At 39.7% G+C, this 15568-nt stretch overlaps 2 protein-coding genes and 1 long non-coding RNA gene across 4 annotated transcripts in view; 2 read left to right on the forward strand and 1 right to left on the reverse strand.

Moving 5' to 3' along the window:
* Nucleotides 1-15568, reverse strand: part of LOC145436771 (uncharacterized) — a 355402-nt gene that overhangs the window by 204814 nt on the left and 135020 nt on the right. The window lies entirely within an intron of this gene.
* The window catches only part of LOC145441576 (uncharacterized), a 268801-nt gene that overhangs the window by 179262 nt on the left and 73971 nt on the right, over nt 1-15568 (forward strand). The window lies entirely within an intron of this gene.
* On the forward strand, nt 7550-10625 carry LOC145451715 (uncharacterized). The gene is made up of 3 exons (XR_013919021.1): nt 7550-7896; nt 8812-8937; nt 9560-10625. It is a non-coding gene; the product is annotated as an uncharacterized LOC145451715 (long non-coding RNA).

A 15568-nucleotide genomic window follows, 5' to 3' on the forward strand; every position in this document is an offset into this window, starting at 1 on the left:
TAATTAAAATTATTTGTGGTACAACGAAAGATACTTTCTTACATTCTCGGGTAGAAATTGTCTGTCTTTACTAAGTAGCTTGCAAAGAATGGAGAAATAGCCTACCGTTTAACAGCAGTAGTTGTTGGTTGACAACACTCAAACTGTGCGTACACTGCTGGTGATCCACCATGTTGCTTGATTCTGACAATGTTGTCATACATCACAATTATTCATCATGCGCTTCTTGATTAAATATCCATGCAATGCCCAAGCAGTCTTGCTTCTATTAGGATATTACGATACGTTGAGAATAACACCATGTCAATTGTCAACCTATTTGTTTCGTTTGACAATTTATGATCCACGATGAGCAGACAATGGACCGCCTACAACGGTAGGCCTATAAAGTAGGCTTCAAGCTTTAAAATATCAAATCTACGATACAAACGAAATGAAGGGGTCAAAAATCTTTTGACTTTGTAAACAAGTTTGACAATTTTTTGACTTAAAGCTCAATTTTGTAAAAAAAAAATAACCCTACTAATACCTAATTCTATTAAACTAGGGGCATTATCAGCCCGGGTTTATGAGATGCATGGAATTGTTTTTTCACCACTAGTCAAAAAACTTCCAAAAATTCAAAGTCAAACCCACCTGAACTAATAACTTCGAAAAAAAACAGAATCTACTCGCGTACCACCTGGAAGACCTTCGCGTACCACTAGTGGTACGCGTACCACGGGTTGGGAACCACTGTTCTAGATGATGCATGCTTGCACTATGTGTGCGGAATTTCGGCAGAAATGTTGACTCTGTTCATTCAACTTCGGTCTGATATACTAAGTTCAGCTAACGATTTCACGGATATGTCATTTCCACTGGCGACTAGCTTATGTTGCTTCGTACCTCATATTTCCTATGCTTCGATATGACCAATCGAGGTTTAAAGCGTTTTGCAACGGAAAATAGTACGAAACTATAATTCCCTTATAATTAACTTTTAGTGGTGAGGAGCCTTAGGTTTCACAGCAAAAATCTAATCATATCTCACCACTAAACTCAAATCATTAAAATTATTTCTTGAATCATTGTGCCCACCCCTACAAGTAACCAGTTGACAAAAAGGGGTAATCGGCTGTAAATGGAAATATTTGTGACATGATAACGGACACTGTTCAACCTCGTTGAGACGCGTTGGTACAATGATAGCTGTGCCATGTCGCAGATACCACATTCTTTTTCTGGTCTCTGTGGTTTTTTAGAATATTGAACGTATTTTACTGCAAGTCTCGCGCTATCATGATATATAATCATACGTATCTATGGTGCACATTTGTTACACGGATTTTTATTGAAGTTACTTATTTCATCAATACATGTGAAAGAGGCAACTGTCGTTGTACATTCGTTGATGCTGTCGGGGGATATGAATAATGCTGACAATCTATAAGCAGTGGTTTTCGCGACCCATATTAAGATTTGGAAGAGTCAAATATTAGAAGTGTAATATCCCAACTAAAGAGTTCATGGATAGGTAGCCTACATAACACCAGATCCTGACTTGCAGGTTGAGGCACCCACTGGAAAATGCTCTATGAAAACAGAGCTGGAGGAACATATTGTTTTAGTAGGAGAACCAGGTGAGTATTACCTCACTCACTTGTCACCTCCCAATGGAAAAGGTCGTTTTTTGGCAAAAGAAACATATGAGTTTATTTCCGACACCGAACTCTGCAAAAACCTAACTGTCGTGGGATCAGACGGTACAGCTTCAATGACAGGGAGATTCAAAGGCTGCATTCGTGCAATTGAAAAACTTTTACAAAGACCACTTCTATAGGCTATCTGCTTGCTTCATGGTAATGAGCTGCCATTCTACATATCCACCTTGAAAGTTGTTGTGAAAACATATCGTGATGGCTTTCTAGCATAAGCGATTATCAAGATATGGCAAAATTAGCTATTTTCGACTCGTTTGGGGAAATTGCTCGGCCACTAGAGTGCGTAAGAACCTGGAATTATGATAGAAGTTATTAATTTTCGATTTGGGACCAAATATCAAAGGCACTTTTTGGAATTCAAATTTTTCTTTTTTTCACTCCACCCTAGTGGTTATAATGGGTGTTCAAACATGACTTTTTTTCTTAAATCGTACTGGCTACTTGATAAAATTGTTATGTTACCTAATTTAAGACTACACACCAAATTTGGTTCAATTCCAACCAGTAGCCGCATTGCTACAGGAGAAGAAACTTTCTATTTATTATATAAAATAAATGAATAAAAAATTTCAAAATTTTCTGTTCAATATTTGATAGGTCATTTACAATTGGTAATGCATACGTACACGTGGATCGACCTCACGTCGGTGTACGAAATGAACCTCTCGCTCATACTCGACGATAAAGTTATAAAAAATACAGGAAATATACGTGGCAGTTATAGAGCACATTGAAACAGTGATAGTCAGCATGGGTGTATGGGGAAGACTGTCTCAATCTTTATCCAACAGCCACCCCTTCATAGTTGGTCAGTAACGAATTAGCAAACTTCCACTTATTAATTGCTGTCAAAGAGGCATCGCGAGCACTTACGATACTTACTCGAGCGGCTCTGTTATTACGACTTCCACGAATGTGTTTTTGTGTTATTCACGATGTCTGTCAACAGCTATAGTCATTTAGGCTACACCACGCCGTTATTCATGTTTTTTTCCGTATCTGCCGACTTATAACACGGTCCACTTTTAGGCTTTTTGTAAGACACCACTTACGCTTTGGACTTCTGAAGTCGACCTCGGTCGGATTCGAACCAGCACCTTTTCATGCTGCAGCCGTGGATAATACCACTGCGCTATCTCGCCACATGTGTATTTTGCAGTAACACTACTTACTTGTCACACTTTGTACTTTGGAAAGTAGAGCGTAGTTTTAGGTTGAGTCGCTGTTTCGATCCTGATCCACCATCTTCATAGTTTTTGAAACTACAGCACTTTAGGGGTCTTTCAATATCTGTCTCTGTTGGAAGTTTCAAGATGTATTTAACATCGCTAATTCCACCCGTAATTCAGTGAAGATTTACCTCCTGAATTCCACTTCAAATCGAGTAGCAACTAGCAAGCAGTGTTGGGACGACTCGAGTCATGACTTGACTCGGTGTATCAAAATGTGGATTGACTCGGGACTAGGAGCCAAATTCACGAGTCAATTTCAAGTCATCGAGTAATCGGTGTCGATAAAAATCCCTGTATCTTGCATATGGTCGGACTGTTCGCTAAATGCTGGTGTAACCCGTGAGAGCGACCAATCTTTCAGTGATCGTGCGCTTTACTGAACCTCCATTTTTCTCTCTCAAATAAATTTTACAGATTACGTTGTCGTAAACTAGTACAGTTAAGTAATTTAATAGCAAAATGTCTATTTCTGTTCTTTCCCTAACCAAACCTCATGTTTTATTAAAATCAAATATAGTTAATACAGTCCACATCCATTAGCGTAAGCTTGAATTGTATCATATTAATTTGTAAATGGTAATGTATTACATCTTAGCAATTCGTCTCTCTATTCTCTATACTGTCACAATGTAGGCAATACCGCCTATCGAGGTTTAGGGCCTTCCACAGTGGAAATGCCATTGAAACTATAATTCTCATTGATAAATTACGGTAACTGTTAGGGACAAGAAGAGTATATTTACAGTAGATATACGAATATAGCGACACGATATCAACACTAACCTACCATGATTTTTTTTTGTCCACAGCATGTTGTCTATTGACCCATCTCGACGACCTTCTGCGCAATCGAGTAGTGTCCAGCTGCTTTTTGAAAGCCTACATGCCTAAAAAACTACCAACCATTTGCTTGCCTATCACAAATGTCAACGCGAGACAATCTTCACCGGTGAGATTTCTTACAATTCCACAGCAAGTTTACGATTAGAGCTTGGCCAAAACAGATTTTTGAGCCAATACCGATAAAACCGATAACTAGCACCTTCACAGATAAGCAAAGTCGGACAACTAAAACATTTTATTCTTTTTTGAATAAGATTAGCATTAGAATGATAGCAATTACCTTTTTTTGATGCTGAGATACGGCTAACTGAGTTTATGCGGACTCAGAAAGTAGAAGTAAAGTATTGGTACTAAAACATTGTTGATATTTGGCTCTTGGTGTGATGTGAATGTCGACTAATTTTTCATGGCTCTCACTGCTTGGCTCCTAATCATTGCAGTTGATTTTCTTTTTTGATTTCCAAAATATGGTAAGCCTAATTATAGTATAGTATAGTATATGGAGATAATATTTAGTAGTATAGTATAGTATAGTACGTATAGTATACAGATATTATAGTATTCCTGAAGAGGAACGGTGTCTTTATGGGTTCTTCTGTGTAATTCAAAGGGTGAGGAATCGGATATGAGTATATTTTGTTGTTGTGAAATATAGCATTGTAGCATAGCCTTGATGAATGTTTACAGTATCGGTATATTCTGTTTATTTCTTTGAACAGTGATGTAGTGGTAGTGGTACTAGTATACATTATGGTACCCTCAAGACGTTTCAGGATTCGACCCAATGAAGTAATGGCGTGGCAGCAGCAGATGATGGGAATGCTTTGGTATTGGAAAAATGTACTGAAAAAGAAACGCAAAAAACGTACATTTTGGGTGCATCCAATTTTATTGCGACGAGAGCGGTATGGTGAATACTGAATATCATCGCCTCATACAAGAGTATCGCCTGGAGCGTGTTTTGGAATATCGTCGGTACTTCCCGATGACCCCTGAGAATTTTTTTTTTACTGTGGCGAATGAAAAAATCTGCCTGCCCTGCACTTGTGTCGTGGAATGTGTTGCTTCAGCTTGTGTCTAGATTTGTCAGTTTAGTTCAGGGGTCGCCAACTTGAAACTAGCCGCAGGCAACTTTTTAAATCTCGTAGAGAACACGGCGCGTGAATTCAATATAGCGATGAAATAGGCCTACGCCTCAAAGTACATAGCAGCCGCTAGATTGCGCAAACACGGCGGTCACGGTCCATCGGACCGCAGACAGCAAACCGTGTAGAACAGTGGTTCCCAACCTTTTTCGACTCATCGCCCCCTTTTGAAGCTCCGCACCGATCATCGCCCCCCAAATATTGGGAACCGCAAAAGAACACTTCGTCAGGCCCCCAAAACGTTGGTCTTTGGCCCCATAGGGTGATAAACCAGACCCCCCTCAGCCAGTGGGCTTTTAGTCGCTACATATCGACTATACCCTACTTCATGTACTGTTTGGTGGTAATCACCGTATTTCACCTAAACGCGCGAAGCGCGACAAATTTATACAATTCATTTTGAATCGGTCAATATGATCGGGAATTGCATAGATATTGCTATCAATTTTATATCCTCTTTCTGGTCACGTAATCAGATTTTCCGGTAGAGCTTAGTGTGGTGTGTGTTGGAAAAGGTAGGACCCCTAAATAATAATCGTTGCTGTATTGACTTCGTTACATGATACTCTTTTGTGACCTCCTAGATCTGCTATGTCAGTCAGAAGATATGGAAATCGTCAAAACGTACCAAACTAAAAGACGCACATGATTTCAAATTGGTATATTTCTTTACTGGCAAATAATTTTCTCCTTGCGGGATGACATCTGTCCTGTAGGGTCAAGGTCGCCAGGACAGGAACATTCGGCGCCAGTCATTGAGGTGCCTATGGGCAATTGAACATATATCTATCGAAGTTTTCGGTCAGCACAAGGGCATTCCTTTTCGGCCAAGGTCTTATCGCTGCTGATCGTTCTGGCGCACTTCTCGGAGTCGCATGTTACATGGCATCTAACTTCATATGTATTGGTGCGTCGTGGCCCAGTAATGGCCGACGCCGAAGTCTCCCATTTCCATAAATCATTCGTATTTTTGTTGCGTGACTGGTATCCCAAGAAATATAAAAATATGGAATCGCGCGCAGCGCGAAAAATGTTTGAAAAAGTTGCACGAATTTCGAAAAAAGTTACTCCATAATTTATGTTAATTCACGAAATAATTTTGGGCCCCCTTCGAGTTCGGCCCCCCCCCCCCCACCCCAATTGGGAGGTTTTGGGTGCGGCAGTTACGGTTCCGACTCGCCAAAATAGCCGTTTTAACGCGCCATCGCCCCCTATCGCCCCATTCGTTGATTTCGCCCCCTATCGCCCCCCTCGTCCGTTTCGCCCCCCTCGTCCGTTTCGCCCCCCTATCGCCCCCTTCGTTATTTTCGCCCCCTAGACCGCCAAATCGCCCCCTGGGGGGCGATATCGCCCACGTTGGGAACCACTGGTGTAGATGGAAACCACGGTTACGTTGGGTTGGGTTTGGTCAGGCGACTTGCCGTGTAGAGAAGCCTTTAACGGTGAGTAGGCCCAATCCCAGAATTATTGATTAAAATCTCTAATAACTTTGCTTCTACGGGTTGGAATTGCGTCAAATTTCTTTTGCAAGCAAAGAGAAAATTAATTTTTTTATTAAATTGAAAAATTTTGATGTGCTCGGCCGTGGCTTCGGCTGGTTGGAATGGAGCCAAATTTGGTGTGCAGCCTTTTTTAGGCAACCTAACAATTTAATCTGTGAATCCCCGGAATCTGAAAAAGTTGCTTTTAAACGACCCTAGTGGACAGTGCTATCAAAACTAAGTTGTTTGCCGAGCAGCAAGGAACGTATCATTTTGGTGCTTGGTGCTTGGTGCTACTGCATATTACACAGACTTTGAACGTTATTATCAACGAGACTGGGCAAAATCCAGCATCTCGGTGATTGGATTCGTGTTAAGTATTAACCGTCAAGCTAGGGCAGGGCCGGCCAACCCGTGGCCCGCGGGCCACATGTGGCCCGCGAGAAGGTTTTGAGTGGCCCGCGAGGTAATTTCCGAAATTAGTAATATTACCATAAATGGATTGCAAATTGTGAACTTGCAAGGACAACCATAATTTTGATTAGTCTGGCCGCAACACTTGAGATGTGATGACTAAAATATCAGTTCCGACGCATTGGCAGATCCGTGAGCCAGTCACATTTTGGTAGATCTTCGTACACTACAATAAAGCAGAATAATTTGCGATAGATTTATCAAAAGTAAAAATTTTCTACACGCTTCGCGCAACATGTTGTCACTCGATTCTTGCATTTAATATTGTTACCCTTTTCTGAAAATGAAAGAACGCCTAATGTATCAGATTGAGTCCAACCATATTCGCGATTACGAGACAAAGTGTCGTTCAACATATGAGACCTGGCGTTTCCGCTCGCAGAAAGGCCGTCGACTATGAAACCTAGGCACAAAATGATTGACACATGTTGGTCCAAGCTTTCGATATCGATATGTCCAGGCGCGGAATAGTCCATTCCTGGCAAACTGAGCCCAGCGATATGCAACAGGCCCGCAGTGTAGTCAAGTGACAATATTATTGACCTATGAACTTCGAAAATTTTTCGCGCTTGGCGCGGCTGGTGACCCGCGCAATAGTTCGTCAATCAAATGTGGCCCTTTGGCTGAAAAGGTTGGCCACCCCTTAGCTAGGGTGTTCATGTAGCTTGTATCGTGCCAATAAACTGTGCGAATTCTAGTTCTTGTCTGGCTCCATGCTGAGTATAAACTGTCTTTTTATAAGGTCATAAAACCTACCAATCCATATTTTAACCTAATATTGGGTTTGCAAAGAAAATGAATTTTTCAGCCCTCATCACATTTGCATTACTATGCTTTCAAAGTTGTATCATCTTATTTCTTTACTTGACAGGTGCTACTAATACAGAGACACAGAAGCACAAATGTCACAAGCATCATTCGCAGTACCGAATCATCGGACTTTTGTATGGTAGAATGGAAGCTCAGCTTGAGAAATTGATCTATACCCATCCAAGATTGCAGTCTGCTCTAAATATGGGTTGGTGTTTATGTAATCAGTAGTTGATTTCATTTTGAATCGACCTCCCTCTTACATGTAGGCCTACTTTTACTAATCAGGGATTTGATACCATTCACGACTGTAGTGACAACTGAAAAATATCATAAATTCTCTGTGCAAATCCAGTTTGTCAAATGACATTGACGCAAATCTGGCCGATATCTTGAAATCCATGTTATTCTCAAATTCATGTCAAGTTACGGAGATATGATCGCTCCAAATTACGGCTCTTGCTCGTATGTGACGTTGCTGAGAAGATTGTTGGGCTGTTCAAGCATTATTTTTCTTGATTTCAGTCAAATAGTGAGAAATAATCCGTTCCATCACGGAATCCTGCGCTCCGTACCATTCAGAGTTGATTGATCAATGAAAATGATTGTTTCCATACTCATGTCCACTGCGCAAAGCTGTAAACCTCGATTGGTCTTATCCCAACATACTTTACATGTGGTACAAGCATGTACGCATATTACTGGAAATGACATATCTGTGTAGTCCTGATCAACACACAGCATTGTCGCAAAGTGCAATGAAATAGGTGTGGCATTATATTGGTTGTAGTTACATATTCGAACTTTCCACGTCATCCATACTGGTATGGCATCATAATAAGCGCTACTCGAACACTCGACTCAAAGCCTAATACTCGATTCAATTTCAAATAACCCGGGTACTCGATTTTAACTGCCCTACGTATAACAAGTCGGATATCAAAATGGCACCATGAAATAAAATTTGAAATTACGAAGGTTTATCGGTTCAAAAAATTGGTTGTCGAATTTTACAGGTCCGCCAATTCATAAAGGTTGAGAACCACTGATTTAGATGTTCCCAACAAATAACTTATGTTGTTTTCATACTGTCAATCCGATTACCTTTAATTTATGTTTTCAGTCGCTGATGGAAGTTTTTTAAAAAAAGACGCGCCATCACAGAAGCAGAGAATCGGTATTGCATATGACAGATTCTTATTAACGTCGTTATCTTTACGATTGTAAGATCATTGACAGAGGTATCAAGGTAATAATTGTAGTGTAGTTGTCTAATAAAACTAATTAGCGTGAATGCCTGTAATCTAATTTCTGGTTTTCCTAAAACTACAACAGAAGAGCTGTATCGTACGATACTAACCAAGCTCGATATACAGACATTTGGCATTCTTGTGCTTATGAGAAAGATTCATTCCATGTGCAAGGTTTCGTGAGCTCAGTAGCTCTAATTGTAATCTAATGTGTAGCCATCATTCTAATAACTGCCTAATTTGGAGTAAAACTGCTTAGCTTTTATACTTCTTCTAGTCCAATTCGAAACAAACACTGTGTAGCTATCATTACTGTGTTGCTATCATTATAATTGTACTCCAATATGGAAAAATACTTTGTAGATGTACTGTAATTCTAATCCTGATATAACTTCATAAAGCTGAAAATTTTCTAGGTATCCAAGTCTGCAAATCTGCTTCTCCTGATCCTTGAATCTATTCCTATCCAAACACGGCATAAGTTTACGATATCAAATCCAAATCTATATTCGTATTATCGTTCCAATTCCACAAATCTTGATTCCCAAATATATTTGGCAATATACACGAGTTAGGAGTTAGTATCTGTTATTTGATTATTGTCAGTGATTTCCTCACTAGAATGTTGGCGAGTGACCCGTCTCATCGAGCTTCTGTAAAAGAAGTGCTTGTCAACGAGTCCTTCAGCGGCTACGTTCCATAAAACCTGCGCACAACCAGATTGAGCTGACGTCCAGGTTTCATTTCCCGGACTCTTCCAAGACAAAGATTTTGTTGACATTGTTCTCGAGTTGTGCAAAAGAAAGGTGAGATCTTTACTATGCTGTTGAGATCTCAAACAGCAGTGGTGGCAATTGCATTAGCTCAGTAACGTTCATTACTAGCAGACTTGAACCACTCGGTAATTCAAGTTGTCTAATTGAGCGAAATGCCGGTCATCTAATTCTAATCTACATTTTGAATACTGCTGTTACCATCTCGTTTCAATTCCATTATAATTACTGGTTTCCTGATATGCCACAAGAGAACTTCATCATGCTAAACGAGCAAAACTCGGTGTCGTGACATTTCCCGTTATTGTGCCGATGAAAAGCAGCTCTGATGTGATAAGAAGTCGACTTGATTTTTATTTTATTTCGTTTACCGAACCAAGTAATTCTAATCTAATTGAGACAAATGTGCAGCTGTAATTCTAATGCTAATCTGGTTTGGAAAATATAAAAATTTCTCACTGTAGAAAGCTGTAAACTATTAGACGTATCGCATCATACCTACCGTGTAGTACAAAGCTTCGCACAATACTGGAAATGACATTTCTTGGAAGTTGTCATCAACCCACAGCATCTTCACAAAGTGCAAGAAATCGGTATGCTCGAAAAATACCAAATCATTTTTAATGTGATGTACAACTGGCATGTTGTTCCACATGGTCACATAAAACGTCCATATTTGAACTTTCCGCATCATCCATTCTGGTGTGATGTCATAATGAGTGATGAGCAAATATTGGAATAGAAGCCTAATACTCGATTTAGACTCAAATCATTCAGTTACTAGATTTTGCCCAGCACTGCGTATGTTACGTCAAATATCGAAAAAGCAGCAATAAAGAAAGTTTCTAATTCGAAAGGTTCGTCGGTACTAAAAATTTGCTACTTAAAAAGGTTGGGAACCAATAATTTAGATCAGGGGTGGGCAAACTACGGCCCGCGGGCCGCATGCGGCCCGCCACACCCTTCTGTGCGGCCCGCGAGAGTCTAAAGAAACTTTTAAAAAATATTGATAAAATCCGTACTAAAAATCGAATTAATGCAGGGACTTCAATAAACTTTTTCTTAGTATATTTCACCATGATAATTCGGAGACAGTGGTTCCAAAACTGTGGTGCGCCCCCCTCCACTGAAAAAAATTTTCGCGCTCCGCGCGATTCTCATTCCCATCATGAGCATTGCTGTGTATTTAGTCTAAATTTCATATTGAAAAATTCTTGATCCACATTCGTAACCTTCCGTGCCATCTAACTATGTGTTAAGTTTGCTAGCACCCTAGTTGCGTTTTGTGATTTGACGATAAGGGTGGCGCGAAATTTTTCACCATCATAAGGGGGGGGTGCCTCAAAAAGTTTGAGGGCCACTGTTTTAACGTAAATACTTCCTTTCTTTATGTTTAATTTCTGGCGCGACAGCCCCATCTCAAGGCCCACGCAGTTTGAAAGGTTTCAACTATATACTAAACATCACAGAAATCCTAAACGAGATTGACGTAATTCGGATAACGAGTGGGATTTCATATTGGCCACTTCAGTCTTAATTATTTCAGTGATGTGCTTATACAAACGATTTGCGCGTGTCTTAGGCAGATTCGTTCTCTGCATGCGTAGAATTGGGGTATTTATATTTTATCCACACATCGTAGATGCGTGTTTGAAGCTAACACGGTTATGATACTGTGAGTATTGTGTGTCCTGGAACTGAACAAAAAGTGGAATTAGTAAATCTATGAACAGATCGCTGCTCATAGATTTAAATTTCAATCCTGGTCTAAGAATCGGGACAACCGATTTTCATCTATATAGTTTTGAAAAATTGGTTATTGAGGTCGGTCAGCCAATGAAATCTCGCCATGTTTCTGACGTGTGTACGATATCATCAAAACATTGTTTGTTTTGTTTTAAATAGGAACATATATAATCTCCATGTCCTCACTATATAATCTCAATTTTATATAATGCGGCCCGCGAATGGATTTAGATGTTGAATGCGGCCCGCGAGCTCAAAAGTTTGCCCACCCCTGATTTAGATGCATATAATATTCTTGTTTTGATTCTATCAATCCTATCAACTTAACATTTGTTTTCAGTTGCTGATGGAAGTTTACAAAGTAGATGCGCCATCACAGAACCAGTGACACATTACTACATGTAACAGATTCTGCTTGGAGTTTTTCATCTTCATGATTGTAGGATCGTTCACACAGATATCCAGGTAACATTGCTGGCAGTAGTCGCAGATTAATACAAAACTACTGGATTTTCAAAATACACTACTTGGTTTCAACTTAGAGTTAATGACCATTAAGATTCTGCAACGAATGAATACCTGATGACACAAATTACTAATTACAATTGAGCTAGTAAATATCGGAGATAGAATCACTGAATCAGTTTATCAAATGGACGGGAGTTTTATTTAGGAATGACAGGCGTGTCAACCCCCAAGACCCACTTTACTGGCTACATCACTGTTTGTTGTTATGACTGTGATGTAGCAATGGCTGCAAGAACATCAAACAACAGAACATTGGTATCACGATTCTCGTGAAACGACGACGCATGTTTTCTAGCTGTTCGGCAATTGTTTTGGAAACGCATAACTAGAACTATGCACTTTTCATAACTACAACTAGAACTATTCGCGCTTCAAATCTGCAACTACAACTAAAACTACTCAAAAAACTTTACTCAGTTGGCCATCAACCAGCCAGATTAATAGTTTGTACAAATTTGTAAACTTGTGTATCTGAATGTGAGATTTGTATTGACAGCTGGAGAACCTATCCCTGAACAATATGGGCCTGAAGATTGGAGATACCAGAGTCGACTGTGATGGTCAAACAAGTAGTACATCTTGCGGCACATCCAACTGCATTGCCCCGGAAGTTCTCGACAATAATGTACATAGTTTCAAAGATCTCTGGGTTGTGTGTTTGTGAGTATCACTCAACATTGATAAGGGACTTTCATGAAATGGGGTCGGAAGGGTCTGATATCTTAGTCAGCGGGACCAGGAGAAATCGAGTACATGACTGATTCCAGTTGAGTAATCCACTACCACTTATTTTGGCGTCACAATATTATGAAGAGTGCGGAAAGTTCAAGCATGTGCCTTTTATGTGGCCACAAGGAATATAAGGCCAGTTCCATATAACATTATAAACATAATTCGATATTTTTTTCAACCTAGCCTACCGTATTTCATTGCACTTTCTGACTCTCTGACATCGGTAGATCGTGACCTCATAGAAATGTTATTTCCAGTAACACTGCGTAGCTTTGTACTACATATTTTGTATGTTGCGATACGACTAATCGAGGGTTACAGCCTTCCATTAGGAAAACAGTATCAAAAGTAAAATTATCATTGATAAATCAACTCTTATTGGCCAGAATTGTATCGTTTCAGTACTACAGAAAATCATTAAAATTAATACTCGATTCAGAATCGAGTACTCGCAGCATTGTGCCCAGCCCTAGTCGCGAGACATATTGAAATAGTTTGAGTTGAGTAGTCATGTTGCTACTCAAGTACAAGTATTTTTGGTCTAGTTTGTTAAAATACTGAAAACGGTGACATAGTAGTACCAGTATTTTAAAATCATAACCCATCGTGAAATAATGCAAGTAGGCAAACCCTACTCAAGTATTCCGTGGAAGTACTTTTTACCTAGTACCTCAATCAAGCAATAACAAAATATTACATCCTATACCTTGATACTACTTCTACTCAACCACGAATGGGAGTAATGATTCCCATGAATTGTGAAGTAAAAATAGAAAAGGAAGGTTTGAATGGTAATCAAGGCGAGTAGTTTTGAAAAGTAGATTTGGTCATGACATCGCATACTTTTAGTAACTGATCGGAGTTGGTTACATTCGAAATTGCGAGATCCATCTTATCGACTAACACAAATGACTGATGACATTACCGCCATTACCGTTCGATGCAATTTACTGAAATATGTTCAATTACCATGCTTCATGTGACACTTTGTCCTAATTGTTGTGACAATATCAAGCATAATAGTGATTGGAAAATATCCCAGAATTACTTTATATTTTACGAAATCAAACGTATCAAAAATTAAGTAGCCTATTGTTTAAAACACTGTTGGATAAAAGCGGTAGCAGTACTTCTGCGTGTAACCGAGTATAGATTAGTGTCGTTACTTCTACTTGTGCATGAGTACGTTGAGTAATTTAATATATTTTTCTATCATGCAGGACTACACCATGGTGATTCTGTGTCCTCTGATGGCGCCGTGACTTGCATCGACCAGCAACGTAACTTCACTAACTACAAACTGGAACTGTTACAAGAAGACGGATACAATTACAATCACAGTTCAGGAGCTTGCCTGTGGTACACAGATTGTATCTTGGAAAGACTCCTGTTTGAAGACTCTACTCAAGCAGATTATTCGCGATACGCTCGATGCAACTTTGTGAGATTGTGTAATTGGATTTTGAAATACGTTCATACATTTACGAATGAAATCACCAAGCTTTGCAACTGATTGTCTTATCATCAGGGCTGTAACCAAGCCACAAGGTTACATGTCAGAAGTCCCTCTCACTTTCATAGTTTTAACTCGAAAATTAAGTCCACTCACCTCCGAATCAAATCCGTCCAAGTCATACTGTGTGTCACTATGATATGTTTGGTGACTAGTCTGGATTACTGCTCAGTCTCGAGCTCAGGTAATTTTGTTACAACCCTGCGCTGATGAAACAAATCCCTCGGCATGATTATGTACTCAATTATCTCACTCTTATCAAATGATGCTCAATAATGAAAGTGTTTTGAGGTTTAGAGGATTGGTCTAAATTAGTCGGCGTCGCTATTTGAGTGGAGGTTACTTCGTACATTTCTACTGAATTTACAGGTAAAGCTAGCGATTTTCAAGATGTCAAAACTTGCTGCCCGATGTATGAGCATGCGACACAATGGAAACGGCAGCCCAGAATGTAACTTTATAACCCAAAAATCAACCCTATCCCGAAACAACCCTGAAATTAACCCCTATATATACCGGAACCCCGAACAGATAATTTGACGCACGTGCTCAAGAGTCGCCTGCTCATATGTCCACGGACCGTCAAAACTACTAGTGGAAACAGATTACCGGTGCATGAAAATCATTCCACAGTCACTGTGACCTACCACTTTCGAGGTGGAGTTGTTATACTGTGGGAGTCGGACTTGTGTGGGGAAAATAGCGAGAGTCGGTACGTTTAAAGATTCGGAGTTGGACGTTTGGACAACCTTGTATGTAACATACTGCAGCAATTAGAGCTTATATTCTCTGATGATCTGTATAAAAGTACAGCTAACCAATCGTCTTGGTGCTCGGCTATACAATACTTATCTCGAGAAGCTGTTGCCTTGGGTGAAGTTCTTCGTACCAGATATATGCTCAATACAATGGTTTATTTGACGTTGATGCAGTAGTAGCGTATAGAGTCTCAATCATAATAATCATGTAAAACACTTGTTACAGACACTTATGTACTTAGTCTGGACTCTCGAGTAATCTCAACAAGAAGTAGTTTCTTATTCGAGACATAGCAAAATATCATGGACGAGTGATCACAGCGGAATAGCTGCATTATTTTCACTCGAAAAGGGAATTAATTACGAATAATTAAGGAAAAAGCCAATTAGATTATACGACCATGAATGACAAAATCGATTTACTATGTCGAATACAATTTTGGTACAGAAAGGTCACCCCGTCCCCCATTAAAAAGGAAATCGGATAGTAACAATCACGAGTAAAGACTTTTAATTTCAACGACCCTTTAAGTAATTAGGCCTACACGGGTTCGGTTTTAGTCTGAGCATTGCAAGAGCA

The sequence above is a fragment of the Botryllus schlosseri genome, chromosome 1 (genome assembly GCF_051294905.1).
Source record: "Botryllus schlosseri isolate E-star chromosome 1, Bs_hap1, whole genome shotgun sequence".
Taxonomy (NCBI): Eukaryota; Metazoa; Chordata; class Ascidiacea; order Stolidobranchia; family Styelidae; genus Botryllus; species Botryllus schlosseri.